Below are 12,500 nucleotides of genomic sequence, written 5' to 3' on the forward strand. Positions count from 1 at the left end.
ATTTTCTGGAGCCTAAGTTACTTTATTCACAATGTGTTTTGATGTGAATGGGATTTTTGATATTCATTCCCTTGGAAAATTGGTATTTCTTAACCCATTAGCAGCGGATGGCATGATTTGCTGCAAAGGCAGAGTCAGTCATAGACGCGGATGGCAATGTGCCAGACATGTAAAACAGCCATCCTACTGCACAAACATTTTTTTAATACCGCGACCAATGAGTTAAAATAAACCCCTCTCCTATTAAAAACAAATTGATGGAAAGGAATATCAAAATTGCTCAGTACAAACTGGAAAAACAGGGAAGGCTTTGCCCCTCTGATTCCCCACTAGGATACACTCCTTTTACCTTATCCATACTACCTTAGCTTAGCTTAACCCTTTCCCGACGGGGCACTCGCTACGTGAAGTCCCCTATGCCGGGCGATTGCAATATTGCATTGTAATCGTCACAATCGCATGACGCCCCGGCATCGGGAGTTTGGCTGTGTCACACGAGTGTGACGCACCGTCGTCATAGGGTTAACCTAACTCAAAACCTAGCCTAGCCTCAACTCCTCGACTTTTTTATTTTCCTAGCCAAGTGGACTGGGACCCTTCCTCCTTAAATTATGATTGGCTCGCCACATATACATTAACCCTTTTACAAACAGCATTTTTCAAGGGGGCTAATCACTTTCATACTGCATTTTTCCTTTTGATGAAATTTTCATACTGCATTTTTCCTTTTATTGAAATTTTCATACATTTTTCCTTTTGCTGAAATTTTCATGCAGCATTTTTCCTTTTGCTGAAATTTTCATACTGCATTTTCTCCTAGTTGAAATTTTCATACTCCCTTTTTTCCTTTTGTTGAAATTTTCATAATGCATTTTTCCTTTTTTTATTTTCATACTGCATTTTCCAGTTGGTTGAAATTAAGCTATCTGTAGTTGTGTAAATAGGGTATCATACCAGATGCCAATACTATCACTTTGATAAGATATATCATATAAAGACACATATCAAACTACAAGATGATTTTCCAATCCCTATCAAAGTAAATATAAGTTTTCCAAGAAAGTGTTATATATCAATGGTGTCTTACATTAATGTAGTCAACCTAAAAAACATTTTCTTCTGTGAATGTTAAGAATCAACAAACACCAAACTTTCCTTGATATAGTACATCCAAAGCTTAATTCTATATACACAAGAGTCAAAATGCATTGGCACAACCTGACTTCTTGTTTGGCATGATGACATTGGTTCGCAATCAAACAAGTCGGTAGGATATGTTTATATTGGCCTGGCACTTGGCATGCAAAAGCTTAGGATTAAGTACACAATGACTGTAGTTTCTACCAGAAATCCAACCTGAAGATGACATACTTGCCAGTAGGTGCTGATAAAAAAATAAGAAATCTAATTCTATTGGTAGTTCAGTTAGGTTAGCTACAGCAATGTAAAAAAAAGGTTGGGCAACGTTTGACTTTCGGTTCCGGGGTTGAAGGATAGGGTATGGCTTACTCTGCTGGACACGGTTAGGCAAAGTGGCACGTGTCCTCGAAGCTCAAACAAACGGGAAAAAACTCACATCCCTTTTAGGATGATCCTGCAGAACAAGACTCACTTACTGTCATAACGTTTAGCGACCACCTGGGCAATGGAATCTTGTTCTAGACTTCCGCTCGCTCGTCTGGCTGCAATGTTTACGTTTGGCTCTCACCTCGAGTTGCCTGCGAGGGAGAGTGGAGCAATTTACATATATGCAAGATGTGTCAGGGGAAAACAGACAAAATACCAGGACAAAAAGGGTCGGTGTGCGAAATCGAATTTGATAAGTTCTCTACGTAATTGTTTACCATAATAGTGTTGCTGATTAATGTACCAGAAAGAAGATTGCTTTTTTAAATTTTGTTTAACTTTTTTTTTTATCATCTACATTCGATGATATTAATTACAATTTCAAAGCGAAACCAGGTAGTCCAATAAGAATTGCATGGCTAAGCTGTTCAATTATGCTATTTCCTAAAAAAAGAAAAAAAATCCATGGAAATGGAAATGGTAAATTGTCAAGTTCTGCATGTATCGTCTTACAATTGTTTATCTGTTGCTGTTATTCTACGAAATTGTCATAAAAGACAAGGGCTGACTGATGGAATCTGCTAACCCAGGGTCTTCGAGCTACTACCGTCCTGGGCTGGCTTCAGAACGTTTTAAATTAAAGTTGTTAAAATACAAATGAAAATAATAACAGGATGGGCATATACTGTTGTAACATTGTTCCCATCCCCTTTCAGTATAGCCCGAGTTGATAATCCCCGGATTGAGTCTGATTCCATAATTAAGTTAGACAACTAGAAGCTTGGGAGTATGTAAAAGGCCCATCAGGTATGCTAGGAAGGCAGAGACAGCACTGAACTCCAAGATCGGTGAGCCCAGAAGGATCTCTGTAATTGGAAATAAATATGGTAAACCTATATTTAACTTTAAATTGTAATTGGAATTTAAAACTTATTTTAAAAATGTAACAATGTAATTGCGTGATAACCAGGAGCGCTGCCAAATGGTGCAAGGGGGAATACATGGATAAGGGTAAGCCAAATTAGCAGTGCAGATGCTGTGCCCTGGCTTCAATGCCTGTGTCAGCGAGCGCTGACTCGTGAAAGTGTGCCAACGAGGCTCAATCTGCCGACCACGGGGATGTGACACCGGCGCGCTACCACTGTATTAGCCTGCCTGCTTAAGAATTACAGTCTACCTTGTTAGAGCTTGGCCCACTCTGTGTCCTTCTCCCTTTTACCCTTTCGATTGCCGATTTAAAATTTAGCGAAAGGTTAGAAACTCAACTGTGATGTCTGATATTTCATATTTCATATTATATCCTTTGTTTTATATTACGAAATTTCAATCACAGCTAAAATTCGGTATGTCCCCCTTTGGCAATCTTTATTTACCCCAGAGTAATTTCATGAACCATAAAGCTTGTCGCGCACCTGCTCGGAAACAACGCGTCGGAACGGACACGAAACATTAGAAAAAAATCTAAACCATACAGTTCTTCTTCTTTCTTCTTTTATAGGTTTTTAGACTATGGATCTTTTTTCTTGTTTCTTCTTGCTTCTTATATCATATCTATAATTTTTTACCTTTGTAGGAAGATCTTTGTATGTCTCAAGATGTAGTACTTCTTTAAAGGAGGTTGGTCAGCACCTGTAATTAACATATTCATGTTAGGATTGTGTATTTTTGCTTTTATTAGTGCTTGGAATAATTTAGTTCTATATGAATGGAATCTTGGACATTGTAGTGTTAGATGTTCGATGCTTTCTTCTTGATTGTTACACCATCTGCATTTTGGGTCCTCTTCTAATTTTAGTTTGTATAAGTGTTGTTTCAATTTTGTGTGTTTTGTACTTATTCTCGTTAGACATACATCTATTTTCCTATTTTTTGATCTTGCCCATGGATGTGGTTGATTATCCTTGATATAGTAATCCTTTGTTTCTAGAATTGTTTTTAGGATTGTTTTCCAGTTTTCTTTATTTTTTAGTTTTATTTCTTTTATTTTGTTTTTTGAGTCTATGTTCATGGTAGTGGCGTTTTGTATTTCATGTGCTTTTTTGCTGCTTTATCTGCTATTTCGTTCCCTCTAATGTTTTTATGTGAAGGAATCCACTGGATTTTTATTGTTTGTGTGTTTGTTATCATTGCATTTATTGATTTTTGAATTTCATATGTTATCCGTTTATAACATTTTGGTCTGGGATTTCCTATGACATTTATGGCCGCCAGTGAGTTTTTTGTAGTTTGTTATTGTTTATATAGTTAATTGCTTGTTTAATGACATATAGTTCTGCCTCTATGATTTGTGTACTCTGAGGTAATTTCCATATTGTTGTTATGTTTTTCTCTTGTATGTAGATTGCTGCTGAGACAGAGGTTGGATTATTTATTTTTGACCCATCTGTATATCATTTGATATTCTTTGTATGTTGTATTTTCCATTAAATAGAAATGCTGTTTAATAATTTGTTCTGGAATGTTTTTCCCCATATTTTCTATAAATGTTGTTTTTAAATGCTCTGACATATCATACCATGGTGGAATTGGAGTTATATATTTGGTAATGTATTGATTTTCATTTATATTTCTAATTTTCTACATGTTCCAATTACCCTTTGAATTAAAGTTTTCCTTTTATTTGTTTGATTGTAGTTTTTTTATATTTGCTTTGGTCAATTCTTTTATTGGCATTCCATCTAGTTTTTCTAAATTCCTTATTATCTGTATACATTCTATCTCTTTTATTCTTTCTGTTACTGGTATTTGGTTTGTTATTGCTTGTAGTGCTATTATAGGTGTTGATCTAAAACATCCTGTTGCTATTCTCATTGCACTGTTTTGTATTATGTTTAACTTTTTTATTTCTTGTTTTTTATTTCTATATATGGGGCCCATATATAGAAATTCCATATTCTATTGTTGGTTTTATATATATTTCATAGAATTTTAATAATGTTTCTCTATTTGCTCCCCATTTCAGAGATGATAGTTTTTTCATTATGTTTATTCTTTCAATTGATTTTGATTTTACTAAATCTATGTGTTTTTTCCAATTCAACTTTGGACTATCAAAGATTACTCCCAATATTTTGTGTTGCGTGGTGAATATTAGTTCTTCATTTCCTATTTTTATTTTGGGGATTATTCTTATTTTCTTGTTTGTAAAGCACATTATCTTACTTTTTGTTAAATTCATTTTTAGATCCCATTTATTTGTCCACTCGTTTAGTGTTTTTAATCCATTTTCTAATATATTTGATGCTTCTATTATATCTTTGTTTATTGTTATTAAAGTGACATCATCTGCGTATATAATTTTGTATACTGTATTTGGTAACTTTATATCAGACATTAGTATGTTAAATAATGTTGGGCTTAGTGGTGAACCTTGTGGTACTCCAGTTGTTATTTTACCCAGTTCTGTTGTTTTTCCTTTTATTTTTATTTGAAATCTTCTTTCTTTTAAAAACCCTTCTATCCATCTTAATATTTTTCCTTTTATACCTATTTTTTCCATCTTAATTAGTAATGCTTCGTGATTTACGGAGTCGAAAGCTTTCTCCAAGTCTAAACAAGCTATTAGTCCATATTTTTTTTTGTTCTATTGCTTGACTGATCTTCAAGTCTATAATCTGGATAGCATCTAAAGCTGTTCTGTTCGGTCTAAATCCTACTAGATCTTCATCCAATTTTTTATTTGTTTCTAGCCACCAATTTAATCTTTTATTTACTATATTTTCAAATATTTTCCCCATACAGGACGTTCTGCTAATATATCTGTATGATTCTATATTTCTTGAATCTTTTCCTGGTTTGTTTATCGGATTTATTATTGCATTTTTAAATATGTTTGGGTATTCCCCTTTTGACCAGTAGATATTGAATATCTTTAATATTGTTCTTAGAATGTTATCTGGGACATTTTTATAGAATTCATAATTTATTTCATCTGGCCCATATGCTTTTCCATTTTTTGTATTCATTATTGTTGTTTTTAATTCTCTTAATGTTATTTCTTTACATAAATCACCATCATCTTGGGTGTTTAGAAGTTGTTCTTTTTCTAATTCTGTTAACAATTTCTTTTTTTTCTTGTTAGTTACTTTTTCATATTCTTCTTTAAAAAGTTCTAATTTCTTATCATTGTCGGTAATTGGAATGTTATTATCAACTATGGGGTAACAACTTGATGTTATCTTGCCTATCTGTTTTTTAATAAAATTCCAAACTCTTTTTGTTGGGGTGTTAAAACTTATTTGTTCACAAAATTTCCCCCATGATTCCCTCTTCTGTTTTTCTATCACTTGTCTTGCTTTTGTCCTTACTTCTTTATAATCCATTTGTTTTTTTTGTGTGGGCCTTTTTCTCCATCTATTATATGCTTTATTCCTTTTTTTAATTATTTCATCACATTCTTGATTCCACCATGGTTTATTTGGTTTTTGGTTATGTTTCCTCTCTTCAAATTTGAATTGCTTTTTTCCTACTTCTTATAGTAGATCTATTAGGTCATTTAATGTATTTATTTTATCTGTGTCTACATTTTTTAGTTCTTCTTGATATTTCAACCATCCATTATCATTGAATTGCCATTTCTTTTCTGTTAACTTAGGTTGATTTTGATAATCTATTTCTTTTATGATTATCGGGAAATGGTCACTTCCTAAGTGAGGACCTACGTTTATTTCTATGTGATTTATAGTTGGTGAACCTATTATCAAGTCTATTGTTGTTTCTTTACTGGTTTTTGGATCTACTCTTGTTATCTGGCCTGCTGGCGTCATCATTATTAAATTATTTTCATTTATCAAATCGTATATGCTTTTTCCTGTTTTGTTACTTATATTTATTTTTGGGTTCCAACTAGGATGATGTGCATTAAAATCTCCTATTAACATTTTAGGTTCTTCTACTTGATCTGTGTAGTATTGAATTTCTTCTTTATCTATATTATTACAAGGATTATAAAATAATAACATGTTGATCCATCTGTTCTTATATTTTGTTTTAATTCCTGATACTTCTATCTTATCTTTATATCTATCTCTCAAATTAATCTTTTGAAATTGTACATTTGATTTTATTCCAAAAATTAATCCCCCTCCCATTTGATTTTCTCTATCTTTTCTTATTATTTCATATTCATCTACTTTAAATTGATCTTTATTCTTTAACCATGATTCACATAATGCGAATATATCTGGTTTTTCTTTGTTTATTATATATTTCAGATCACTTATCTTGTTTAGTATTGATCTTGGATTCCACAATATAATCTTATTCATTTGCTATTTGTTTAACAATTTTTGAAGCATCTTTGATTGTTTCTGTAATTATTTCTAATATTGAGTTTTCAGAGTTTAAATTGTTTATCAGTTTTAGGATTGCTTTGAATATACTTTTTAACAAAGTTAACCATTTTGGGTTTTCTTCTTCTTCTTTTGATTCTTCTTTTGATTCTTCTTCTTTTTGTGTTTGTTTTAATGGTGTTGGTAGTGTCCACGTTATTGGTGAACTTTCTATATTATCAATTCTTTTATTTTGGTCTTTGTTGTTTCTTTGTTCTTTTATTTGTTCTCTTTGATTATCTTTTGTTAAGTTTTCTATTGCACTTGGTGAAATTGATTTATTTGAGTTTCGCCTTTGCTTTTTTGGTTTTTCTGGTGTTTTCTGCCCTGGTGTTATTTTGTTTGTTTGAGTTATGATTTCCGCATATGTTTGTGTTTTATTTAACTCTGTTGATGTTGTTTCATTTATGTTGTTGTCTTGTGTTTGATTGGATGTTGCCCTGTTTATTATGTCCTTGTTTCTATTTGTTGTCTTTTCTTGTTTTGTGTTAGGTTTCAGTTGATGTAGTTGTGTTTTTATGTCTATATTGTTTGGTGTTATATTATTCTTGTTTATATCTTGTGCTTTTTTGTGCATTTTGCAAGAAATGTCTACTGGTGAATGTGCTTCTTCACAGTAAAAACAATATGAGGGATTAGTACAATCTTTATAATTGTGGTCAAATTTACTGCAATTACTACACCTTTTTTTTATTTACGTGTTATCACTCCATGACCATAACATAGACAGTTAAAACATCTAGGTATTGGAAAGGTATATTGATAAATTTTGTATGAGGTGTGACCTATAGCCACTCTTTCTAGCGAGGACCTTTAATGTTATCCTTAGAGATTTTGTTGGTATTCTTTTTTGTTCACTTTGTTTATCTTTATTAAATTTTGTCATTCTTATAATTTCTTGAATTTCAGAGTTGTCTCCAAATATTATTTTGATTTTTTCCTTTATTGTGTTTATTGGTATTTCAGTCTCTATGGGGTATATTGTACCATATGAACATCCTGTAAATTTACTGGATGCCAGTTGTTTACACTGTACCTCCCAATCTCCTAGATGTTCTATTTCATTTATCTATTTTGGATATATCATTTACTTCAAAGCGGATCGCTTTTCCTTTTCCTAAAACTCTTAAAGTATCTTCTTTTATATACTTTTGGAATACTGATTTGTTGATTGCATCCGTTAGTTTGATTGGATTGTTGAAATTTAAAGTAAATGATTCTCCTTTTAATTGAATAACATTATTTTGTTCTACTTGCATGTTTGTTGATGGGTTGTATTTGTTGGTTCGTTGTTTTGAAACTTTTGTCCATTCGATTTCGTCAGTTCGTGATCTTTTGGGATTGGGGTCTTCTTCACTGTCACCGGTGATCACGTTTTTGCGTCCTTTGTTTTGTTGTTCTATGTCCATATAATTATGTGTGTCTGGTATTTCACCTGGTTCTGGATTTAGATCACTGTCCATTTATTATTTTCTCACTTGGTTTCGATTGAAAATAACTGAGTTCACTAGAGTGTAAATTTAGGTCTTCACTCTGTGACGTTCAAGCTCGGACAACCATACAGTTGAACGTGATAACGCGCACTTGCTCGGATCGGAAACGAAACGATGCCTCGGATCGGAATCGAAACGCCTCGGATATCTTGGAAAGAATATTTTTCTGATAGTTCCGATGCGTCTGAGAGACCGCGCCTGCGCAGAACGGTTCAGTAGCTTTGTATGCTACCTTGTAGATACGTGTACAGTCATTATGTCAGCTAATTTGGATGAAAAACTTATTAATTACGTGTGTCAATACGAAACTTTATATGATATAAGTCATCATTATTATTAGGATGGCGTAAGATGGCCTTCGTGTTCTCTAGAAGCACATATATGATGAATCCACTGCTTTTTTTCTTCTTCTTCCTCCTCTGCAGCTGCTAATGCAAGGGCTAACACAAGGGCTTCTTCGTCACTGCTATCACTCATTTTAGCTGGAATACTATGAAATCACACCTGCAACACCTTTCTTCGCATTGAAGACTGAAAAATGAACAGCATCCGTGTCGTTTCCGTTCCGATGTCATGTGTTTGGTGCGCGGGCTGAACGTCGTGTCGTTTCCGTTCCGAGGCTTCACAAGCTTCCGCGGTGTTTCCGATCCGAGCAGGTTCGCGACAAGCTTAAAAGAAACATGATGTGGCCGATCTGTAATGTGCGTTTGACGACCAGTATTTATCTATTTAGTTATCAATTAGTGAGTTTTTCGTCCCCTTAATTTTAAGGCAGCTATAATTATGTTATTATTGATATGATGGTATTAGGAGTCCTAAGTCAGAATAGGATCAGACTTGGTTGTTTTCCCAATCTACTTTTACTTTTCCAGTCCAAAGTTTGACTCCAGATTGGAGAATAACCCTTTAAGGGGAGTTTACTCGGTCAAACGGTTCGTCAAACGCGGTTCGACAGACACGTGTTTGAAGTGATGTTTGAACGTGTGAACGGGGTATTTGGTTGTCGAACACGTTGGTCAAACGGTTTGAAGAAAGTCTGTTCGAGCCTGACTTTAGTGGGCGGGGCTTCATTGTACACAAACCGTTTGAATGTGAGAACACGCGTCGAACATCAAACCTCAGTTGCGCTTCAAACCAAGAAGTGGACGCTTCATACACTAGAACTGAAATACGGAGGACATCAATGGAAAGAGGAACGAAAGGGAGGTGTTACTGCAATTCATACATACCTACATAGATCATCCAGCCTTATAGAAAGTAAAATCAAAGGAATATTCCAATAAAATAGCCAGAAGCAAAGGGATATCAGCTCTCCATGACATATTGAAAGAACTTGAGCCGGACTGCACGCGGGAGGCCGTGAACAAAAAAGTCAATTGCCTACGGAGTTCTTTCAGGAGCGAGTACAGGAAAATTGAAACCTCGAAGAAGTCTAGGACATCACCGGATGAAGTGTATACGTCTTCTCTTTGGTATTTTGAGGAGATGATGTTTGTTTTGGATCAAGAATTGCCACGAGAGAGCTGCTCTAATCTGGACGATATAAATAACTTGGATGCTGAGGTAAGTAACAAAGAATTGATATATTTTATATTACTTCGTTTACAGAAAGTAGTTCAGTGTAATTCTTTTACAATTACTTTATCTTGTCAAAGTAGTTCAATATCTTTATTTACACAGTTGTAGAATTTCTTTAAACTAAACTACATATCGTTATTTTATTTACACGTAGTCTTTTTGTCATGTTACTGCACCTTCATCTGCAAAGTATTCCTTAAACTTTACCCTTACTTCTTTAGCAATTTGGGAATAATTTCGTGTTCCTTGACCATTTTCTAAGCCTGCAACAGAATTAGGATCAAGTGATAACCCTGGTACAATTATTCTGTTTGAAATATCGTGCTTATGGAAGCATTCTTCAGGAGAATATTTTGAAGGGCAAGTCTTTCTTAATTAATTGTGAAGGATAACACATGCCATGACAACCTTTTCAATACTTGATAATTTCAGATTTATTGCTGTATGGAAAAGTCTAAATCTAGAAGACATTATTCCAAAAACATTTTCAACTACTCTCCGTGCTCTAGATAGTCTATAGTCAAAAATCCTGTTGTCTGCATTCAAATCCTTTAGAGGATATGGTTTCATAAAATCAGGTCTCGATGCAAATGCTATATCTCCTACAAAAACATTAGGCAAATTACAACCAGAATTAGCAGGGGGGGGCCTCATCCGGAAGATTAAGTGTCCCATCTGAAAGCCGTTTTCCAAATTCTGTGTTTTCAATAACCCCTCCATCTGATACACGGCCGTTCGTCCCTATGTCAGCCATGGTGAATTCATAGTTCGCATTAACCGCTGCCAAAAAAACAAGGCTGTTGTACCCTTTGTAATTCCAAAAATATGATCCACAATCTGGAGGAGGCGTGATCCGTACATGTTTGCCATCAACCGCCCCGAGACAGTTCGGGAAGTGCCATCTTGACACAAACTGTCGGCCAATAATTTGCCACTCACCCACTGACGTAGGAAACTGAAATAATAATAATGATAATAATGATAATGATAATAATACATAATTATGTGGAAGGTGGTAGTTCTCCATTATTGTGCTAAATTGTTCAAGTGTAGGACCCACCAAGACACACATACACACACCTATCTACCTATATATATATATATATATATATATATATATATATATATATATATATATATATATATATATATATACACTGTTAGTTTAATCTGAACTATCTTTACTTTCAGACTGCCGAAGCCGATGAAACAGGGAGATGCTACACCTTGCACAAGCCAGCAGGTGAAACGTCGACGCAAAGGTTTATCTAAATCTGATCATATATTGGATACCATGGTAAGGAAATTAGACGAATCTTTACATAAAGATGATTCTGGTATGGATCTCTTCGGGAGCTACGTTGCACGTAGAATACATTCCATGGACCAACGTACTTCAATAATAACTCGAAAGCTAATTAATGATGTATTGTTTAAGGCAGAGATCCCTTCGAATACCTCTGTTTATAATTGTAGTAGCAACACCTGTGACTCTGAGATGTCGCACTAGTTTGCACATTTCCAACCTTGATAACGCCTATATAGTATATGCCTCCAACTTTACTTTTTCTTACTTTTTTTTACCAACCTTAATATAGATTTGTTTTGCTACATTTCAGCTCTGTCATAATGTGTTTTCAATAAACACTTAGAAATAAGCAATTGTTAAAAAGTATTTCTTACCTTTAGATAGTCCTTTCGAAGAACCCTGTAGAGAGCATCACACGTTTCTGGTATGATTGATGATAAAGTGCTGGTGGAAATGATCGCTGAATATTTCAGATCATTGAGTGACCTGCCTGTTGCTAAATAACGTAAAGTGACACTCAGTCTTTCATGTGGAGTTATGGCCTTTCTCATAGATGTATCTTCATACGCAATGAAAGGGGTGACGCCTCGGTAGGTCAATGTATGTTTCTTCGTCCATCCGCAAATAATTACGCCAGTCATCTGGCTCTAATTTCAAGTCAAGAAGCAAGTTAGTGTGTGAGAGTTGATCTCTTTTTAGCAGCCAGTCCTTCCTCCACATTGATCTTTTTTTCCTTAGAGCCACCGCTAAGCCAATGGCAATCAAATCGTCCTGGTCGAGAGGCATAAGGGAGGTGGTGGTAACTTTGCTTCACAAACGACGCGAGTCAGCAGGACGTGAGGTTTGATGTACTATTGGTTTGACTGTCTGATATCTTCTCTGACCGTTTGACGAGCAGGTTCGACAACCAGGTTTGACGAACCGTTTGACCGTGTAAACCCCCCTTAAGGATACCCGGGTTTCAGTCGTGTTTGGAACTTATGCACCCACCAAGGTCAGTTTATATTTATGGTTCTGATTTTTTTCATGCACTATATATGAATAGTTTGCAAAATCGATTTACAAGAACTGGCAAGTAATGGCAAATATAGACTATGTTTATATATATAGATAGATGTAGTGTTATATGTTAGTGTTATGTAGAATATATACATATATATTTAGATATATGAATACACACACACACACACACACACACACACACACACACATATATATATATAT

The 12,500-nt window shown here is 34.6% G+C and overlaps 1 long non-coding RNA gene across 2 annotated transcripts; it reads right to left on the reverse strand.

Annotated features, from left to right (window-relative positions):
* Nucleotides 1–871: 871 nt before the first annotated feature.
* LOC147468029 (uncharacterized) lies at nt 872–8,730 on the reverse strand. 2 transcript variants are annotated; one of them, XR_015192610.1, is made up of 2 exons: nt 8,154–8,614; nt 872–1,718 (listed from the first exon to the last, which is right to left on the reverse strand). It is a non-coding gene; the product is annotated as an uncharacterized LOC147468029 (long non-coding RNA). The 2 variants fall into 2 exon arrangements; XR_015192611.1 differs by lacking the exon at nt 872–1,718 and adding an exon at nt 3,048–3,195 and having other exon boundaries at nt 8,154–8,730.
* Between the last annotated feature and the right edge of the window lie 3,770 nt (nt 8,731–12,500).

This window comes from Penaeus japonicus, unplaced genomic scaffold (assembly GCF_977035675.1).
Source record: "Penaeus japonicus unplaced genomic scaffold, GWHDUDI00000001_assembly GWHDUDI00000031, whole genome shotgun sequence".
In the NCBI taxonomy this organism is placed as follows: domain Eukaryota; kingdom Metazoa; phylum Arthropoda; class Malacostraca; order Decapoda; family Penaeidae; genus Penaeus; species Penaeus japonicus.